The sequence below is a fragment of the Rhinopithecus bieti genome, unplaced genomic scaffold (assembly GCF_001698545.2).
Source record: "Rhinopithecus bieti isolate Rb0 unplaced genomic scaffold, ASM169854v2 scaffold_34313, whole genome shotgun sequence".
Lineage (NCBI taxonomy): Eukaryota > Metazoa > Chordata > Mammalia > Primates > Cercopithecidae > Rhinopithecus > Rhinopithecus bieti.
The window spans coordinates 1,207,454-1,229,354 of NW_016814509.1; the positions used below are offsets into that span (position 1 = coordinate 1,207,454).

The 21,901-nt window shown below is 40.5% G+C and overlaps 1 pseudogene; it reads left to right on the forward strand.

The window, feature by feature from the left end:
• Positions 1-7,339: 7,339 nt before the first annotated feature.
• Positions 7,340-10,636, forward strand: LOC108514806 (zinc finger protein 131 pseudogene; annotated as a pseudogene).
• The last annotated feature ends 11,265 nt before the right edge of the window (positions 10,637-21,901 follow it).

The window sequence follows — 21,901 nt, forward strand, 5'->3', positions numbered from 1 at the left end:
GCACTGAGGATGTGGAAATATTGGAACCCTGGTACATTACTGTTGGAAATGTACATAGTACAGCCACTCTGGAAAATACTTTGACGGGTCCTCAAAATGTTAAACATAAAGCAACCATATGACCCAGAAATTTCACTCCTTAGTGTAACTTAAGAGAAACATGGCCAGGCGCAGTGGCTCAAGCCTGTAATCCCAGCACTTTGGGAGGCTGAGACGGGCAGATCACGAGGTCAGGAGATCGAGACCATCCTGGCTAACGCGGTGAAACCCCATCTCTACTAAAAAATACAAAAAAAAAAAAAAAAAAAAAAAAAACTAGCCGGGCGAGGTGGCGGGCGCCTGTAATCCCAGTTACTTGGGAGGCTGAGGCAGGAGAATGGCATAAACCCGGGAGGCAGAGCTTGCTGTGAGCTGAGATCCAGCCACTGCACTCCAGCCTGGGTGACAGAGTGAGACTCCATCTTGAAAAAAAAAAAGGAAAAACATGCATAGTCAAAAAAACTCTGTACATGTGCCCCTTGACTTATGATGGGGTTACATCCTGATGATAAACCCACTGTAAGTTGAAAATATCACAAGTTGAAAATGCATTTAATACACCTAACCTACCAAACATCATAGCATAACCTAATGTAACTTAAACATGCTCAGAACACTTATATTAGTCTACTGTTGGGCAAAATCGTCTAACACAAGCTTGTCCAACCCATGGCCTGTGGGCTGCTAAAGCCCAGGAACAGCTTTGAATGCAGCTCAACACAAACTTGTCAACTTTGTTAAAACATTATGAGACTTTTTGGTGATTTATTTTTAGCTCATCAGCTATCATTAGTGTTAGTGTAATTTATATGTGGCCCAAGACAATTCTTCTTCTTCCAATGTGGCCCAGGGAAGCCGAAAGATTGGACACCCCTGGTCTAAGACAAAGCCTATTTTATAATAAAGTATTGAATATCTCATGTAATTTATTGACTATTGTACTGAAAGTAAAAAGCAGAATGGTCATATGGGTATTTGAAGTATGGTTTCTACTGAATACACATCATTTTTGCACCACTATAAAGTTGAAAAATCGTAAGTTAAGCCATCATATGTCAGGGACTGTCTGTACATGAATATTCAAACAGCATTATTCTTTACAGCCACAATGTGAAAGCAATCTGAATGTGCATCAATTGAATGAATAAATGAAATGTGGTGTAATGTTCGAATGCATTATACAACCGTCGTTAGGGCTGAATAATGTACAGCAGAATATTATTCAGCCATTAAAGGAATGAAGGACTGACTGACTGATGCTACAACATGGGTGGACTTTGAAAACCTTATTCCAAGTGAAAGAAGCCAGTAACAAAAGACCACATGTTGTATTAATTAATTTATATGAAATGTCCAGAATAGGCAAATCGAGACAGCCAAAAAGCAGATTAATGGTTGTCAGAGGCTGGGAGGACAGGGGATGGGGAGTGACCACTTAACTGGTACAGAATTTCCTGTTCTGGAATTAGGCAGTGATGGTAGTTACACAATATTGTGAATGTACCAAAAGTCATGAATTGTATGATTTTAAATGGCTAAAATGATGAATTTTATGTTATATAAATTTTACCTCAATAAAAAAAGTAATTTAACTATGACATATTAAATGATACTGATTCCAGAGAGACTGCATTGTAAGAAAAGATGTGTCTCAGGGTTGATAAAATGTGATATATTTGATGACAGAAATCTGGAGCTTCTGGCCAGGCGCGGTGGCTCATGCCTGTAATCCCAACACTTTGGGAGGTCAAGGTGGGTGGATCACTTGAGGTCAGGAGTTCGAGACTAACCTGGCCAACATGGTGAAACCCTGTCTCTACTAAAATACAAAATTAGAAAATACAAAATTAGGGTGTGGTGGTGGGTGCCTGTAATCCCAGCTACTTGGGAGGCTGAGGCAGGAGAATCACTTGAACCCAGGAGGTGGAGGTTGCAATGAGCCAAGATCATGCCACTGCACTCCAACCTGGGCAACAGAGAGAGACTTAGTCTCAAAAAAAAAAAAAAAAAAAAAGAAATTTGAAGCTTCTGTACAAATAGCATTGTATCAATTAGGAAATGAGTTTGCTGCATTTAACAGAAAAACCCATATCAACAGTGATTTAAACAAGTTAGAAGTTTTTGTTTCACAGAAGTCCTGCTGTGGATAATCTGGGGCCCATGAACTCTCTCCATGGTTTGTACAGGGACCAGATTCCTATATGTCCCATATTCAGTATTTGGCTTCCATCCTCAGTGTTACTTTGTGGTCCAAGATGGCTGCAGAAGTACGAGCCGTCATTTCCTATTCCAGGCATGCAGCAGGAAGAGGGAAAGGACAAAAATGCCTTCCTCTTGGCTAAGTCAGTCTCTCTGAGCAGAATAAAGACATGGTTAAATAAATACATACATCCAGAAAGTGGGGAAAGCTCTGTGAAAGCAGGATCCTCGTCTATTTCATCAGTGCATTCCCAGGACTTAGCACAAGGAAGAGCACACTGAAGGTGCTAAAAGAAAGTGTGAAATGAATGGATACCTTCGTGGATATGGATAAATGCATCATACAACCATTTACATATTTTCAAAAATAATCAACAGGGAAATGTTATATGTGAAAGCAGAATATTACACTGTATATTTAGTGTAATCTCAATTTTATTGAAAAGTATATGTATGCCTAGAAAAGAGATTAGAAAGACACTAATGGACCAAGTGATTTTCAAATATATAGTGAAATTGCTCTGATATTTTATTTCTTCATACTTTTATACATTTTCAAAATTCTGCAACGAGCCAGAGTATTACTTTTTCTAATCAGAAAACAAATCAATGATCTTACAATTCATCTAGAAGAGGACTAATCAGTCTAAGTATTAAAAGCAGGTAGCTAAGCAAATTAACACAGAAACAGAAAACACAATATAGCACGTTCTCACTTATAAGTGGCAGCTAAACCCTGGGTACACATGGACATAAAGATGGGAACGACAGACACTGGGGACTCCAAAAGGAGGGAGGGAGGGAGGGGGGCAAGGGCTGAAAAAACTTCCTGTTGGGTACTATGTTCACTGTCTGGTTGGCCGGATCTACAGAAGCCAAAACCTCAGCATCACACAAGATACCCTTGTAACAAGCCTGCCCATGCACCCCCGAATCTAAAATAAATAAACAGGTAGCAAGCCCTGCTGTGGTGGTTCATGCCTATAATCCCAGCACTTTTGGAGGCTGAGGCAGGAGGACTGCATGAGGCCAGGAGTTTGAGACCAGGTTAGGCAACATAGTAAGACCTGTCTCCACAAAGAAAAAATTTTAAAAGCCAGAAAGAATGTTCCCACCCACCTCCAAAAAGTGCTCTCCTCAGCCCCCTTCCCCCACAAAATAAGATGGCTTGGTGTGGTGGCATGTACCTGTAGCCCTAGCTACTCAGAGGCTGAGGCGGGAGGATCCCTTCAGCCCAGGAGTTGGAGGCTGCAGTGAGCCATGATAGCACCACTACACTCCAGCCTGGGTGACAAAGCAAAACCCTGTGGCAAAAAATAATAATAATAAAATATACATTTAAAAACAACAGGTAGTGAACCTCTACACCAAAGAGAGTAGCCAACAGCCCCATCCAGCAACTTCGCTTTATTATTTTTGGAGAAGGAGGATGCTGATATCTATCTACGGTGACACCATGTGGAGTCATACCTATCCCTGCATTTCAAGGTGGCAAATTGTTTGTCTACTTAATAGTACAACTTTTTTTTCAGCCTAATAGTTGAGCACATATACTCATCCTTTAAATGTGAAGACAGTTTTAAGGCACACAGGGAAAGTTATCCATTTATCAACGCAAACTGATCTTCAGCTTTCAGATCAACATAACTTGCAAGTGATTGCAATGAACTCGGCACTTCTCAGCACAATGCATACCCACTGCCACCTTGGAATTGTCTGTTTTCCCACTGTCATAAGCTAAATTGTGTCCCTCACCACCAACATTTCAAACATTGACATTTTAAACCTCAGTATCTCGGAATGTGAGCGTACTTGGAGATGGAGTCTTTAAGTAGGAAGTAAATTAAAGTGAGATCATGAGGGTGAGCCCTTATCCAACACGATCAGCATCCTCTAAAAAGAGATCAGGACACAGACACGCACAGAGGGAAGACCAACTGAAAACACACAGAGAAGACAGCCGTCTACAAGCCAAGGAGAGAGCCTCAGAATACGCCAGCCCTGGCCACACCTTCATCTCCGAATCTCTGTGCTTGAAGCCACCGAGCCTGTGGTACTTTGTTATGGCAGCCTGAGCAAACGAATCCACTCATCCATCTTGTTAATTAGATGTTTGGTGACAGTGAGGGTTAATTTGACTTGTCAACTTAGCTAGGCTCTGATGCTCAGTTGTTTGGTTAAACACCAGTCTCGATGTTGCTACGAAGATATATTTTAGGTGTGATTAATATTTAAATATTTAAATCAGTAGACTCTGAGTAGAACAGATTTCCCTTTGTAATGTAGATGAGTCTCATCCAGTCGGTTAAAGGTCTTAAAATGACTGAGGTCCCTGAAGACGACGGAATTCTGCCTTCAGACTCGACTACGATATCAGCTCCTCCCAGAATTTCTAGCCTGTTAGCCAGCCCCAAACTACCAACCCCCCAATCAAGAGCCAGTTCCTTAAAATAAATCTCTCTCTATATATGTATATATTCCTATATATACACACACACATGTATGTATATATATTTATACACATACCTATCTGCGTACATGCATGTATACATATAGGTGTATCCATATACACATGTATACATATATGTGTGTATAAATATATATACATATAATTATGTATTATGTATGTCTGATTCTGTTTCTCTGGAGAACCTCAACACGTTGACTAAGGACTGATGTTTCATTTACTTAATTCTGTGCTCTTGCTTGTTTTATTTAAAATATTTTAAAATATTTTAATACATTTTAAAAGTATGACAAATAAATATTTCCAATCATATTTCTCATACTTTTCAAATGTAAAATACATTTACTTATTTCCAGATTTGTGGATGGAAGAACTGATCAAATACTTGCATCCACGCAAATTAATTCATTGGCATGCTGTTCTCTCTCATGTCTTAACGATGACCTGGAGCACTGCGAGAGGATGTTACCAGATGAGAGCTGGGGACAAGGCAGAGAGATCATCCACAGGCCTTATGGTTACACCCATAGTGTGCTGGCAGCCAGTGAATTCCACGAGAATGAACAATCAGGGTTATAATTTTCAGCTTTGTTGCGAGCATCCTGCCTTTGTCTTTTGGTCCTGCCTAATCTTGTTCTCCCCTACACATTTGCTGCCTCATTTCTTCCTTCAGAAATGGCAAGTTTTCCTTCTGCTAAGTACATAAACAGCTTCTAATCCAGCAAACAGTTAGCTGAAGATGTGGAGGGTTTGGCCAGGAGGAGAAACAGAGATGTGACAAACAGAAGAGAGCAACGGGCGAGCCTGGGGAACGCCCATGCATGTGGAGTTCCTGGAGGGCAGGGCAAGCAGGGGCAGGGAGGATGAGGAATGTGCCCCACTCGCACCTGTGACCAGGGACACAGACATGTGAGCCTCACTGACAGAAGACAGCTGTGGGACCTGAGGGATCAAGAGCTTCACACAGCTAACAGAACGACACATACCTGCCAATTTCTAATTTTGAAGAGGCTTCCCATGAAAGTGAGGGAATTTAGAGAAAAATAAAGGGCAGGGTGGCCCTGGGGAAGACTCACATGCCTGGGATGGTGCCAACGAGGGGCTGGGCTTTGAAACAGTGAGAGATATGAGGCGGGGCCAGGCGCAGTGGTGCACGTCTATAATCCCAGCACTTTGGGAAGCTGAAGCAGGAAAATCACTTGAGCCCAGGAGTTCAAGACCAGCCTTGGCAATAAAATGAGATCCCATCTCTACAAAAAATTTTTAAAATTAGGCATGGTGGTACCCACCCGTAGTCCCAGCTACTTGGGAGGATGAGGTGGGAAGATCACTTAAGCTCCAGAACTTAAGACTGCAGTGAGCTATGACTGCACCACTGCACTCCAGCCTGGGTGACAGGGCCAAACTCTGTCTCTTAAAAACAGGAAAAAAAAAGGATATGCGGCAGCCCAGCAGCCCGCATGACAAAAGACACCAAAACCATTTGGGAAGTCTTACTCACCATAACACACCAAGAGGCAGTATTGTCCAACAGAACTTTCTGGAGTGATGGAAATATTTTATATCTGTACTACCCAGTATGATAGCCTCCAGGCATATGTCACTACTGAGCACTCAAAACATTGCTAGTGCCACTGAGCAACTGGCTTTATCCGCTTTACTTAATTTTAATTAGAATTTAAATGGCCACCTGTGGCTGGTGGCTGCCATACTGAACAGCACAGCATCAGGTCTTTGTAACACACTGACTGAAACACACTGATTGATGTGTCTCCCAGCGTAGTTTGGGGAAGGAGTGCCACAAATAAATGAGCACACGATCCTCTTGCTACGGAATGCTCCACATCTGAATTATTAGCAATCTAAAGGTTGGGTGGAGCCCGTGAGAATGAAGACAACTCCTTTTTTTTTTAGGGTCTTTAGGAGACCTCAGTCTGGTCATCAGTTATAATCTGAGAAACAAAAGATAAAACTTCCCACCGTTGGTCCGTTTCCAAATGTGGGGCTGTTGTTTTTAGGTACTTCAATTTTTAGTAGATTTAGAAGAAAATCCCTCCAGCTGTAAGGGAGCTTTATAAATAGGAATAAAATAACATTTGTCATATTTGCCTCGGGAAATTTGGGCTCAGCCACGGACTCAGAAGCTCTGGGCAACACCGCTGTATCCCCTCCCCTCACCTCTTCCATCTATACAGCTGAGAAAGAAAGGCTTTCTCTGGGTTTCTTTAAGGAAAAAGATTAGAACCACTATAAAGCATTTTAACAAATGCAAAGTACCCTTCTATATAAATTATAACATGCTTTTACTTACTTGATTTCTTCTTTTGGGGGGAAATGAAGCATTGCTTTTGAGTATGATATGGAAGACGTTTAATAGCACAATTACAGCCGAGTCTTCAAAATAGAGTAAGAGGCCACAGCCACCTGTGTGTCCAACTGAGCGCACGTGCACCAGCGGGGCCCGAGCAGAGGGAGCACTCGGCTTTTGTGGGGGAAATGGAGGGAGAGCCATGGGTTAGGGATAGGGAAAGCTGTGGGGCACATCATGCCCTGGAAGGAGAAAGCACAAAACCAGAGGCTCTGAGGGACAGAGAGGAACGAGGGCAGAGCATAAGGCAGAGCAAGCCAGCAGCCATGGAGGCTGAAGAGACGATGGAATGCCTACAGGAGTTCCGTGAATGTCAAAACATGATCCTCGACCAACTGAATGAACATGAGGGCAGGACTGCTTTACTGACATCAACCTGATTGTAGACGGACACCATCTGAAGGCTCACAAGGCTGTTTTGGCTGCTTGCAGTAAGTTCCACAAATTATTATTATTATTATTATTTTGAGATGGAGTCACACTTTGTCGCCCAGGCTGGAGTGCAGTGACCCAATCCTGGTTCACTGCAACCTCTGCCTCCCAGGTTCAAGTGATTCTCCTGCCTCAGCCTCCCACGTAGCTGGGACTACAGGCACCCACCACCACACCCGACTAATTTTTGTATTTTTAGTGGAGACAGGGTTTTGCCAAGTTGGCAAGGCTGGTCTCGAACTCCTGACCTCAGGTGATCTGCCCACCTCGGCCTCCCAAAGTGTTTACAGGGATTACTGTAATCCTTTCCAAAGGGATTATAGGCATGAGCCACCTGGCCCCGCCGCCTTCTACAAATTCTTTCTGGAGTTTACCCAAGAACCTTTGGTGGAGATAGAAGGTGTTAGTAAAACGGCCTTTTGCCATTTAATTGAGTTCACATGTACAGCAAAATTAATGATACAAGGAGGAGCAGCAGCCAGTGATGTATGGAAAGCAGCAGAACGTCTACAAATGCTAGAAGCCATCAAAGCCCTTGAAGTCAGAAACAAAGAAAACTTCAGGCTGGGTGCAGAGGCCCACACCTGTAATCCCAGCACTTTGGGAGGCCGAGGCGGGCAGATCACCTGAGGTCAGGAGTTCAGGACTGGCCTGGCCAACATGGTGAGACCCCGTCTCTACTAAAAAATACAAAATTTAGGCCAGGCGCGGTGACTCACGCCTGTAATCCCAGCACTTTGGGAGGCCGAGGTGGGTGGATCACGAGGTCAGGAGATCGAGACCATCCTGGCTAACACCGTGAAACCCCATCTCTACTAAAATTACAAAAAAAATTAGCCAGGCGTGGTGGCGGGCGCCTGTAGTCCCAGCTACTCTGGAGGCTGAGGCAGGAGAATGGCATGAACCCGGGAGGAGGAGCTTGCAGTGAGCCGAGATCGCGCCACTGCACTCCAGCCTGGGTGACAGAGACTCCATCTCAAAAAAAAAAAAAAAAGAGAGAAATTTTCAAAATCTGTTTCCTAAATCTCATTGTCACCTGTCCTCTAATCTGATGGCTTGTGAGTCCCTGGTTATGTGACCAAACCATTAGGCTCTACCTATAAATCAGTATGAATCCTCTCCTCATGTATTGTTCATAAATCAGCAAGGAGTCTTATGCCAGATGATCTCACCTTCAACAAACAGTAGACAATAAGACAACGGGCCATAATGCTTCAAGTCCTACCCCATGGGAGTATTTTCCTACTCCATTTTCTTTCATGATTATCTCTGATAGGGGTTACAATGCCACTACGTTCTGTTTCTGGCCATTATGAAGAGCCATTATGTTGCCTTTTCCAAGACTACCCTGGACTGCCACACCCTCATCCTGGGCCTATAAAAACCCCCAGACCCTAGCAGGCACAGACACAAGCAATGAGATGTGGAGAGGAACACAGCGGCAGAAGTGCACGCAGGCGGCTGGACATGGAGCGGAGCAGGGGAGCGGAAGAGCACAGGAACAGGCACCCGCAGAGCTGGCAGGCCATCAACCCAACCGGCAGAACGCGGACGCCCTGGGGAATTTGGCAGGGGCGGTAGGAGAACAGTGTGACCGCTGAGCGGCCTGACTCTAAGGGAAAAACCACCTTCCCACTCTATCCCCCTTTTGGCTCCCCATCCATGGGCTGAGATCTACTTCCACCATTCAATAAAACCTTGCACTCATACTCCAAGCCCACATGTGATCCGTACACTAGGGCAAGAACCTTGGGCTACAGAAAGCCTTCTGTCCTTGTGATAAGGCAGAGGGTCTAATTGAGCTGATTGACACAAGCCGCCTACAGACAGCAAAATTAAAAGAGCACCTGTAACACACGCCCACTGGGGCTTCAGGAGCTGGAAACATTTACTCCGAGACACTGCCGTGGGGTTGGAGCCCACGACCACAACCTGCCCCGCTAGGTGTTTGCGCCGCAGGTACCGAAGAAGCTAGCCACGCCCCCATCACACACCCTGTGAGGGGGATAAGGGAGCTTTTCCTGTTTCAGTACCACCAAGGTGACAGAAAAGGGCAGATTAAAGAAGACGTCAGCTGTGCATCTGACCCCACAAGCAAACAGGAACACGTGAAATCACACTTCACTGAGAGTTTCAACTGTGAAATATGCAGTAAAAGGTATCTTCAGGAGAGCGCATGGAAACAGCACTTGAATTGTGACCCACCTTGAAGAACGTGGAGGCAGTAAGAAGCAAAGAACTGGGGGAAAAGTTCACGTATGTCAGTACTGTGAGAAACAGTTTGACCATTTCGGACATTTTAAAGAACATCTTTGAAAACATACAGGTGAAAAACCTTTTGAATATCCAAATTGTCATGAACATTTGCTAGAAACAGCCCCTCAAATGTCACCTCACTGCATGCCAAACGAGTAGGGGCAAAAAAATAAAGAAAGAAGCTCTATGAATGCCAGGTCTGCAACGGCGTGTTTAACAGCTGGGACCAGTTCAAACATCACTTGGTAATACATACTAGAGATAAACCCAACCATTATACTTTATGCGACTTGTGGTTTATGCAAGGAAATAAATTAAGGGGGCATCTCAGTGATACAATATTTCAGAGCATCTAGTAATGGAAGAAGTTCTTTCAGTAGAAACATGTGTACAAGCTGAACCTGTGACATCAATGATATTACAGAACAAGCTGGGAAGGTGCATGTGCTCCTACTGTTTCAGGTCCAGGTGGGTTCAGCACAAGTGACCGCGGAACACATCCACCCAAATCCATGCCAGGACAGCCAGGTGCCCGACACACACAAGTGAGCTTCCAGAGCAGGCCCAAGCGGGTTGAATTCACTGGGCTGAATTCAGCCTGAAGAGGGTACTGGAGTACACGGAGAGGAGCTGCATGTGGAATGGGTAAATCAGATGCCAGTGGAAGTACAAAGCGAACTTCCAGAAGCAGGCTTGGTCCACATGACCCCAGAAATCACGACCCAAGAGGAGACAGAGCCTCGCCAAGCAGATGCTGATGAGGCTGCCAGGGAAGATCACGAAGATGCTGAGGATTAGAGACCATGCCCACAGCACATTCTGAAGCTGAAAAGGCAGAGAATGAGGATAGAACAGTTATGCCGGTTTTAGAATGAAATTACAAATGAATATATTTTTAAATATACTTATTGGGTTTTTTAACTGATTATGGGCAGTATGACTGTCCTTAAGCTAACAGACAAGTGGACCAAAGTTAAGCTATTTCCTGTTGTTTCTGTTTCGGTTGAAACAGATCGATTCCCCTCCCCCAACTTAATGCCACAGCAGAGGGATCTTTTCCATAACTGAAGGGATCTTTTCCATAACTTAAATGGGTTATATTCTTATCACATAGAGGGGTACGAATGTAACTATATTCATTGTGGTAAAAGTTCTCCCTATTCTCTTTCCCAGGTCATGTTCTTCCTCAAATTTTTTCCATATTGTGAAATCAAACTTAAATTATTAGAATAAAAGTTTATGTATTCTAATGTATGGTAGAAAATCGAATATATAGGAAATACAAGGCTGCATGATGAAAAGTACATTGTTACTGTATGGCTGAATTTTGGCTTCTGGCTTTCTTTAGTCTGAATAAATGTTCTTGTCTAGCCCGGTAGTCACCAAAGCGTCTCTGCAACAGGAAGAGTTGTGGTGGGGAAATTTCTAGAATATTAAAACACACATACACACACATACCCATGTACCTTTTCAAAACCGACTAAACTCCTATAAAGCATCTCTGGTTCTTTCAAAGTTTGTACTGTAAGGAGCAATGTAGACAATGCTATGATACTTTGTATTTTTGCTTATAATGACAACCAACAGTTCTTTTCACTTAGGTTGAGAAATTTTGTTTAGTGGCAGCTGAAGGGCAATTTTCAATTGGGAAAATTCATTGACATCTGTGGTAAACTTTATTCTGATGAAAGTTGCACTAGTATTTTACCACCAGATGGAAAAAAAGATGAGCATTATTTAAAATTAATGTATTTAAAATAAAGTACAGAGAAAAACATGTCTATAATTATCAGGCTTTGTTTTGAATGGAATCTTTTCCCCAAATTCTTAAAGACCCTGTGCTATAACTTTTAAAGCCATACAAATAAAAGTGCTAAACTGTGGACTTAAAAGTAGATGTATAAATATTTTAATCAGTATTACTTAGAAAATAAAATCTAACAAACACATTTTTAAAAATAGAGTAAGAAACTTCACAAAATGATCTCAAGGTAAGAAACATACAATTGGTTTCACATGTCAGTTTTTAAGAGATTTGTTACAGACTGAAAGGGGAGTGAGTGGTTGCAGTAGACACTGTGACCAGCTTTCAAATCATGATCGTGCCTTGAGTCATTTCTGAGAAATCGGTAAACAAATTCTTTCACTTTTACTGCTGGATTATGTTGCTCAAACCCATCTGCTTTGTACCCATTTGAAGGCTCCATCACATTATTTTGGAAATGGTCATCCTGAGTCAGACTGAGTAATCCCAGTTAATGAGTTTGGTTTCCCTCTCATCTGGTTTTTACTCAATCCTCTGTATCTATCCCATTTTTTTTTTCTTTCCTCAGAGATGCCAGACCACATCATCCTAAACACTAATGAGCAAGAAGGAAATTTCCATGTTAGTGGAGGGACCCCACTAAGGTTAGGGTGCCATACAACGTATTGTCCAAACCAAGACGTGTTAGAGAATGAACGGGGACCATTTTAATAATTCTGCTGGGGCAGTAAGTATAAACTGAATACCCTAACTAAAGAAATAAACAAAAAACATATGTAAAGGTGGTCAACTTCATTAGTTATCAAAGCAAAAACAAAATGAGACTATCGTACACCCACCACATTGGCAAAAATTAAAAAGTACAACCGGCCGGGCGCGGTGGCTCAAGCCTGTAATCCCAGCATTTTGGGAGGCCTAGGAGGGCAGATCACGAAGTCAGGAGATCGAGACCATCTGGCTAACACGGTGAAACCCCGTTTCTACTAAAAAATACAAAAAACTAGCCGGGCGTGGTGGCAGGCACCTGTAGTCCCAGCTACTCTGGAGGCTGAGGCAGGAGAATGGTGTGAACCCGGGAGGCGGAGCTTGCAGTGAGCTGAGATCGCACCACTGTACTCCAGCCTGGGCGACAGAGCAAGACTCCGTCTCAAATAAATAAATAAATAAATAAATAAATAAATAAATACAACAATACCAAGCATTGGTAAATATATGGAGCAGCTGGAACTCATAGTGTTGGGAGCACATTTTAAATCACTTCTGAAAACAATTTCACATGATCTAGCATAGACGAACATGCATGCGTCTTACAATTCAGCAACTTCACTCCCATGAGACAGGTACTAGAATATTTACAGAAGCATTGTTTCCAAAAACCTAAAACTGAAAACAATACAAATATACCTTAACATTAAAATTGATACATGTATTATTTATCAAAAATAACTGACTGATTACTTGATTGAGTGGGTCTCACTATATTGCCTAGGCTGGTCTTGAACTCCTGGGCTCAAGCAACCGTCCTGCCTCAGCCTCCTGAGTAGCTGGGATTACAGGCAGCTGGCAAAATAGATACATTAAAAAATAGCTACATTCATCAATATAGATAAACCTTATAAACACTGCATTTATTGAAAGAAACAAATTAAAATACTGCCACTTATATAAGTTCAAAATAGCTCAAACTAAACAAAAATACATGCTTTGGTGGTAAAACTGTAACTAAAAGCATTGCTCTCATTAACCCCAAAGTTAGGATGGTGGTGAGCTCCTTGAGAGAGGGAAGGGCACATAAAGGAGAGGCTTCTAATATCTTGGAATTATTTTATTTATTAACCTGGATGATGGTTACATAGAATTTATTATCTCTCAAAGTAGAAAAACATTGTTTAAACAGAATGATATAAGAAGTGTGAAGAAGGGCCCAGAGCAGTGGTTCACGCCTGGAATCCCAACACTTTGGGAAGCCAAGGTGGGTGGATCACTTGAGCCCAGGAGATCAAGACCAGCCTGGCCACCATGGCAAAACTCTGTCTCTACAGAAAATACAAAAATTAGCTGGGTGTGGTGGCATGCGCCTGTAGTCCCAACTACTTGGGAGGCTGAGACACAAGAATTGCTTGAACCTAGGAGGTCCAGGCCGCAGTGAACCAAGATCACACCACTGCACTCCAGTCTGGGTGACAGAGCGAGACCCTTTCTCAAAAGCAAAATTTGTTTTTAAGTGTAAAATGTGTGATAGCCATTAGAGCTGGTTATCTTCTGGGCATCGATATGATTATTTCTCATGGCTCTTTGTGGCTGGGTAGGGCCATGTAATCAGTCTGGCCAGTAACTTGTGATCAGAGGTGATGTGTGTTAGCCGGGCACACACAGCAGATGGAATTTAGGAAATATGTTTCATAATTCAAAAATGATACAATTATATAAGCAGAAAATTAAAAAGAATCGCCAGATGGACTATTAGAAGTAATGAATTAGCGAGGATATGGGACACAAGATTTATATTAAAAAGTCAATAATATTTTTTAAAGTGAGGCTCACAGGACTTTGTTGAAGGCTACACTCTAAAATACTAAGGCATTAAATGCATATTTTAAATTTGCCCATTAAGTTTTGGGGTGGTTGAGAAATGAAGTAAAAAATATTTCCAAATAACATGCAGAAGTTGTCTTTAAGCTTAAAATCTCATATTTTAGCTACACCCACACAGATGGTGTAGAAAACAGCTGAATTTCAGTGTATCTGAATGGTCCAGATTATGTTCCTTCCAAAAGAGATAGTTTTACGTACGATCATTTTTCATACGAAGCATACAAAAAGTCACCCAGAAACTACCACGTATTTACCACACAGACAATGTCCATCTTTATCTGTAATTCAAAACCATGTAATTCTTATGCAACAGAATGCAGTGTGTGAGAAGTATGTCAAGAGAAGAGTAAAAAAAAAAACCAGGAGCCGGGCACGGTGTCTCACGCCTGTAATCCCAGCACTTTGGGAGGCCGAGGCAGGCAGATCACAAGGTCAGGAGATTGAGACCATCCTGGTTAACAAGGTGAAACCCCATCTCTACTAAAATACAAAATTTAGCCGGGCATGGTGGCAGGCACCTGTAGTCCCAGCTACTCAGGGGGCTGAGGCAGGAGAATGATGTGAACCCAGGAGGCGGAACTTGCAGTGAGCCGAGATGGCATCACTGTACTCCAGGCTGAGTGAGTGCAGACTCTGTCTCAAAAAAAAAAAAGAAAAAAGAAAAAAAAAATCAGAATACATTCATTAAAAAAAAAAAAAAAAAAAAAAAAAAAAAAACTCAGCTGAGTGCGGTGGCTCACGCCTGTAATCCCAGCACTTTAGCCAGGTGTTGTGGTCCAGCTACTTGGGGGACTGAGGCAGGATAATCACTTGAATCCAGGAAGCAGAGATTGCAGTCAGCCGAGACTGCGCCACTGTACTCCAGCCTGGGCGACAGAGTGAGACTCCGTCTCAAAATAAATAAATTAATTAATTAAATAAATTTAAAAAATTTTAGGTCAATGCTATTTTTATACACTAACAACAACAAAATTAGACCATGGAATTTGTAAAAACCAGGTTGGCCTTACACTCTGTCCCAATATGTGATGTCGGAAAATAACAGAACATTGCCTAACAAGTTTTTTTCCTCTAAAATTATACTATTTATTTGATAATGATATATAAACTCAGAGCATTTTATCAAGTTACTTCCCGCTCCCTCATGAACAGAATTAATTCTGGTTAATTTGGTCAGCCCAAATACAGTTCTAACAAGTTTGGAGGGGAAATGTTTGTTATCTGTGTAAGGTTGTGCTGGTTTTCATGGTGAAATTATGGTGTTCCTTCATTGTGGCTATTTTCCAGTAAAAATTATGATGTTGCACTTCAGCTACCTGTAAGAAGAATCACCATAAAGAATTCATGAATGATAAAAACACTTTGAAAAGACTGGTGGTAAGTATCAAATGATTCAAAAACAAGTAATTTTAAGATACCTTTAAGTGTACTTACAAAACATACCTGTTAGGCATGTGTACAAAATATAACTTTTAGAGTAACAAATGGACAAAAATAACAGGCAGGGCATAACAAAGTTGGAGAGTGGAATTCTATTTTGTCAAATATAATTCCGTGTTTCATTCATTAGGTGTTAGATAATTATTAACTTAAGTTTATTTGTAGCTTTTTATTGAAATATCATATGTACATATAAAGTGTACAGCTCACTGACTTTTCACAAAATGAATACACACACTTGAAAAAACCGCAGAGATCAAGAAACAAAAAACATGATTCACATCTGAGAAGGATAAATATATTTTGGAAAATTAAAAGTGCCACTAGAACAAAATTAAAAAGCAAAACTACTCCACCAAAACTGTAATATTAATGAAACTGCAGTTCTCTTCAGTCAACAGCAGAGGGTGCCCTTGAACTGTGAAATATAGTCAGCCAAGTAAAATCTTTACCCTTGCCTGATATTGCTGGTGCCAGAAAAAGATGGGACATTTCCAGACGAATGGCAAAGGGCAGAGAACATCCAAATGAAGTCTCTGTACAAAGGGAATGTAAAATAAAAATCAAACACTTCAAATGACAAAAATTCCCTTTCACAAAATGAAGCAGAAAGAAACTGATGCACATTACCAACCTGAATATAACATTTTTCACCATTTGCAGATCTGCAAGAAACACCTAGAATCATACATTCAAAAACTCAGAACAAGAACAGACAAAAGAGAAAAAAAAAAACAGCAAACAAACAAAACCCCAGGAAGAAATAAAATAAGAGTCTTGCAGTAATAGTGGAAGAACTGCTCTGGGCCAATTCTCTTGCAAATAACGACCGTAATTCCACTCCAAATATAAAAAGGAACTACTTGATGGCCCTGGAGAACAACCAAAAGGAAGCAGAAAGGGAGAGAGGATTGGCACTTGGCAGAAGATAAGAAGAGCACTATGTAAACTTTCCATGTTAATAGTTTTTAGCCTGAGGACAGGCAGCCCAGTTCTCCCTGAAGAGTTTACTAAATCTTGGGTAGAGACCCACAGACTTAGAAGCTTAAAGAATCAAAAGACAGGGTTTGAGGCAACCATAATGGATACAAAGATGGAGGTAGTTATGTGTTGAATGGTGTCCCCCCAACATTCATATGCTGAAGTCCCAACCCCCAGCATCTCAGGATGTGACCTTACTTGGAAACAAGGTCATGCAGATATAGTTAGTTAACATGAGACCATACTGGGCTAGAGTGGTCCCTAATCCAATACGACTAATGTCCTTTGGGGAAACTTGGACACAGACATGCACACAGGGAGAATGACATGTGAGGACTGGAAGGTAACTGCAAGAACACATGTTCAAATGTTTCTAAACATCAAAACAAAATGTTTAAAGAGCAATGAAAACAGACTACATAGAGAAAGAGACATATTAAGTAAAACGAAACACAGTAAATACAACATTAAAATAGCGATTGAACCAAACATGTCACTCATTTCAATACATGTAAACAGAAACTCATGTATTAAAAGGAAAAGACCTGCAGGTTGACCCACAAAGCAAAACCCAACTCTCTGCTGCAGTTAGGATATATACCTAAATCAAAGTGACTCAGAATGGCCAGTAAAAGTCAAGAGGTGTAAAAGTGTAGGGCAGACAAACAAAATAGTAAGAAAACAGAGACTGTGCTAACGATACCAGAAAATGTTGAATTTGAACAAAAAGTGAGACAAAATATTTGATAATGCCAAGAACCATAATTCATAAAGATCACATATCAGTTATGAATATATATGACACAAATAACACTGCAAATACCTTTATCAGAAAGTGAGGGATATACAGGGAAAAATATACAAAACTACACTAAAATTAGGAGACCTATATTTCAGTCCAACATAAGACACAGGTCAAGTGGACAAATAACCAGGTGCTTTTGCTTTTCTGCCTCAGGGGCTTCTGAAATCCACTGAAACTTGCTATTATGTATTGAATGTCTATGTCCCCCCAAGATTCATATGTTGAAGCCTTAACCCCCAGTGTGATGGTATTTACAGATGGAACCTTTGAGAAGTAATTAGGTTTAGATGAGGTCACGAGGGTGGACCTTTCATGATCGAATTAGCGCCCTTATGAGAAGAGACACTAAAGAGCTTGCTTGCTCTCTCTCTGGAGTGTGAGGACACATTAGCTCTCAGCAGGCAAGAAAGAGTCAACAATTTTGTAGTTATATTTATAGAGATTATGTAGACTGAAGAACAGAGAGAAAAAAGAATGAAGAAAAATAAACAGAGCCTCACAGAAATGTGAGACATCATTAATCACATCAACATATGCATAATGAGAAGGAGAGGAGAGAGAGAAAGGAGGAGAAATAATGGCTGAAAATGTCCCAAGTTTGGTGAAAAACATTAATGAATACATCCAAGAAGCTCAGTAAACTTGAAGTAAAATAAACACAAATGTTGGAGACCTAGATTGACAGCAACAAGATGGAGGGACAGGGGTTCCTACACTTGTTTCCTCACAGAAACATCAATTTGTAACAACTATCCATGCATAAAAATAACTTCACAACAGTCAGGAATTCAGATGAGGGATTAGAGTACCTGGGTGGAGCACAGATCTAAAACATACACTGAACAGGGCAGGACAGTTTTACATTACCCATGACACCCTTCCCCAAGCACAGGCAGTGCAGTATAGAAAGAGATTCCCTCTATGTGGAGGAAAAACAGTGAAATGAGCACCCATATTTGCTGTAGACCCTAGCACCAGGACCATCCCAGTGACCCCTGGTGGCAGACCAGTCCCTATGGCCCCAGCTCCAGGCCTACCCTCCTGCTAGGCTGGAGGCCAGGACCCTGCACTACAGGTGAGCACTTTCCCTAGTGCCAGACCAACCCCCATGACCCCACACTCCAGATCAACCTCACTGGACCCAGGCTTCAGACCCACTCTGTACCTGCTGACACCCACAGTCTCAGGCTCAAGGCCTACCTCAATGCCAGGCTGGGCCCCAGTGGAACCAGGTCTCAAGCCAGCCTCCACATAGGCAACAGGCCTGCCCTTGCAGACCCAGGATCCAGGCCTGCACACATAGACCCTGGACCCAGACCTCCTCCTGCAAACTCAGGCACCAGGCCTGCCCATGCAGATCTAATACTTAGGTGTGCCTCAGTGGACTGAGGTACCAGGCTCACCCACCCACTGGCCCAGGCATTGTGAAAGCTCTCCTAAGGGCTCCAGCAGCAAGCCCACATACAGACCCCACTATATGACCTGCCCAGAATCTCTCGGCGGGCTGAATGTTAAAGTGCTTTACCTGCTGAAGCCAGTCTGTAAAGATTCAAAGAGATGCTACTTCTTCAAATGTGCAAACACTAACTCAGGCCACAAGAATCACAAATAATCAGGGAAACAAACCACCACCAAAGGGACAAAATTAAGCATCAGTAATGACCCTAAAGAAATGGAGCTCTACAATCAGAATAATTAGGGTATCCAATGGAGGTTGGGAAGGGTAGTGGGAAAGATGGGGATAAGCAGGGAATGGTTTATAAATCATTTTATGGGTATAAAACTACAGTTAAATAGAAGGAATAAGATCTAGTGTTTGATAGCACAGTAGGGTGACAATAGTTAACAATAATTTACTGTACGTTTCAAAATAACTAAAAGAGTAGAATTGGAATGTTCCTTAAAGAAATGATAAATGCTTGAGGTAATGGATACCCTAATTATTCTGACTTAATCATTCTACATTGTATGCTTGTATCAAAATATCACATGTACCCCATAAATATGCACAACTAGTGTGTATACATAATAATTTAAAATAAAAAAACTTTAAAGAAATAATGACAGAAAACTCCCAAATCTGGAGAGGTATATGAACATCAAGATCCGTGAAGCTCAAAGAACCTCAAATAGATTAAATATAAAGAGATCTTCACCAAGACAAATTATAGTTAAATTGCCAAGTGAAAAACAAAGAAAACGTGGAAAGCAAGAGAAAAACAACTCATCACATACAAAGGAGCCACCCTAAGATTAACAGCAGACTTCTCAACAGAAGCCTTGCAGGTCAAAAGAGAGTGGGATAATATACTCAAAGTGCTAAAGCGGGGGGAAAAACACCCCTTCAACCAAAAAGACTACACCCAGCAAAGCTGTCCTTCACAAATGAAGGAGAGATTAAGACTTTGCCAGACAAACAAAAGCTGGGGTTGTTCATCAACCTAGACCTGCAGTGTAAGAAATACTAAATGTAGCTCTTCAAGTTGAGATGAAAGGATGCTAAAATAACAATGTGAGAACATACAAAAGTATAAAACTCACTGTAAAAGTAAGAATATAGTCAAATTCAGAATACTCTAATACTGTAATGGTGGTATGTAAGTCACTTTTAACTCTAGTATACACATTTAGAAACAAAAGTATTACAAATAACTATAGTTTCAATAAAATATTAATGAATACATAATGAATACACAATATATAAAAGATGTAAATTGTGACATCAGTAACATAAAATGGGGGGAAGGAAATTTTAAAGTGTGGAGTTCTTGAATATGGTTGAACTTAAGTCATTATCAGATTAAAATACACTGATACAACTATAAAATACCTTATATAAGCCTCAAAGGAACCACAGGGAAAACACCTGCAGTAGATACACAAAAGACAAAGACAAAGTAATTAAATGATATCCTGTGCCACTACAAAAAATTATCAAATTATTAAGGAAGATAGTAAGAGAGAAATAAAGGAATGAAGGAACTACAAAATAGCAAATAACAAAATAGCAATAGTAAGTCCTTATCTATCAATGATTACTTTAAATATAAATGGACTCCAATAAAAAATATAATGGCTTCCTGGATTTAAAAACAAAAGCAAAAGAGACCCAACAATATGCTGCCTACAAGAGACTCACTTTAGCTTTAAGGATACATACAGATTGAAAGTAAAGGAATGGAAAAACATATTCCATGTAAAGTGGTAACCAAGTAAGAGTGGCAGTGGTGGCTATACCTAGTAACAGAGAAGATAGATTTTAAGTCAAAAATTGTCATGCAAGACAAAGTCACTACATAATGATAAACAGAAACATTAATCAAAAGGATATAATAATTATAAATATATTTGCACTCAACATTGGAACACTTAAATATATAAAATAAATATAAACAGAATTACAGGGAGAAATAGATAGCAATACAATAATAGGGTACTTCAATATCCCACTTTCAACAATGGATAGATTGAACAGACAAAAAACCAATAATGAAACAGTATACTTGAATAACAAGTATAAACCAAATGGGCATGATAGACATATACAGAATATCTATTCAATGGCAGCAGAATACATATTCTTTTCAAGCTCACAAGGAACATACTCCAGGATAGATAATATTGTAGGCCACAAAACAAGTCTTCACAAATTTAGGAAGACTGAAATCATATCAAGCATCTTTTCCAATCACAATGATGTGAAGCTAGAAACCAATAATGAAAGAAAAATGAAATTCTACAAATATGTGGAAATTAAATAACACACTCCTGAACAATGGGTCAAATAATATATCAAAAAGGAAATTTTTAAAATCTTGAAACAAATTAAAATGAAAATACAACATACTATAATGTAGGGGATGTAACAAAAGCGGTTTTAAGAAGAGAGTTTATAGTGATAGCACCTACATGAATTAAAAACACGTCAAATAACCTAACTTTACAGTGCAAAGAACTAGAAAAAGAAGAGCAAACTAAGCCCACAGTTAGCAGAAGGAAAGAAATAATAAAACTCAAAGGAGAAATAAATGAAATAGACACTAGAAAATGACAAAAAAATCAAAGAAATAGTTTTTGAAAAAACAATATACAAAATTGATAAACTTTAGCTAAATTAACCAAGAAAAAAGAAAAATTCAAAGTTACAAACAAAAGAGAAGACATTACAATTGATACCACAGAAAAACAAAGAATCATAAGAGATGACTATAAACAATTAAATGTCAAAGAATTAGATAACCTAGAAAAAAATAAACTACTATGAATATATAACCTATCAACCATGAATCATGAAGAAAAAATCTGAAAAGACAAATGATGAATAAAGATACTGAATAACCAATGAAATGTCTCACATCACAAAAAAAAAAAAAAAAAAAGCCTAGGACCTGATGGCTTCATGACTGAATTCTACCAAACATTTAAAAAAAAAATTAACCAATCCTTTTAAAACTCTTCTCAAAAATGGAAACAAGGCCAGTATTACCCTGATACCAAAGTCATACAAGGACACTAACAGAAGAGAAAACTGCAGACCAACATCCCTAATGAACA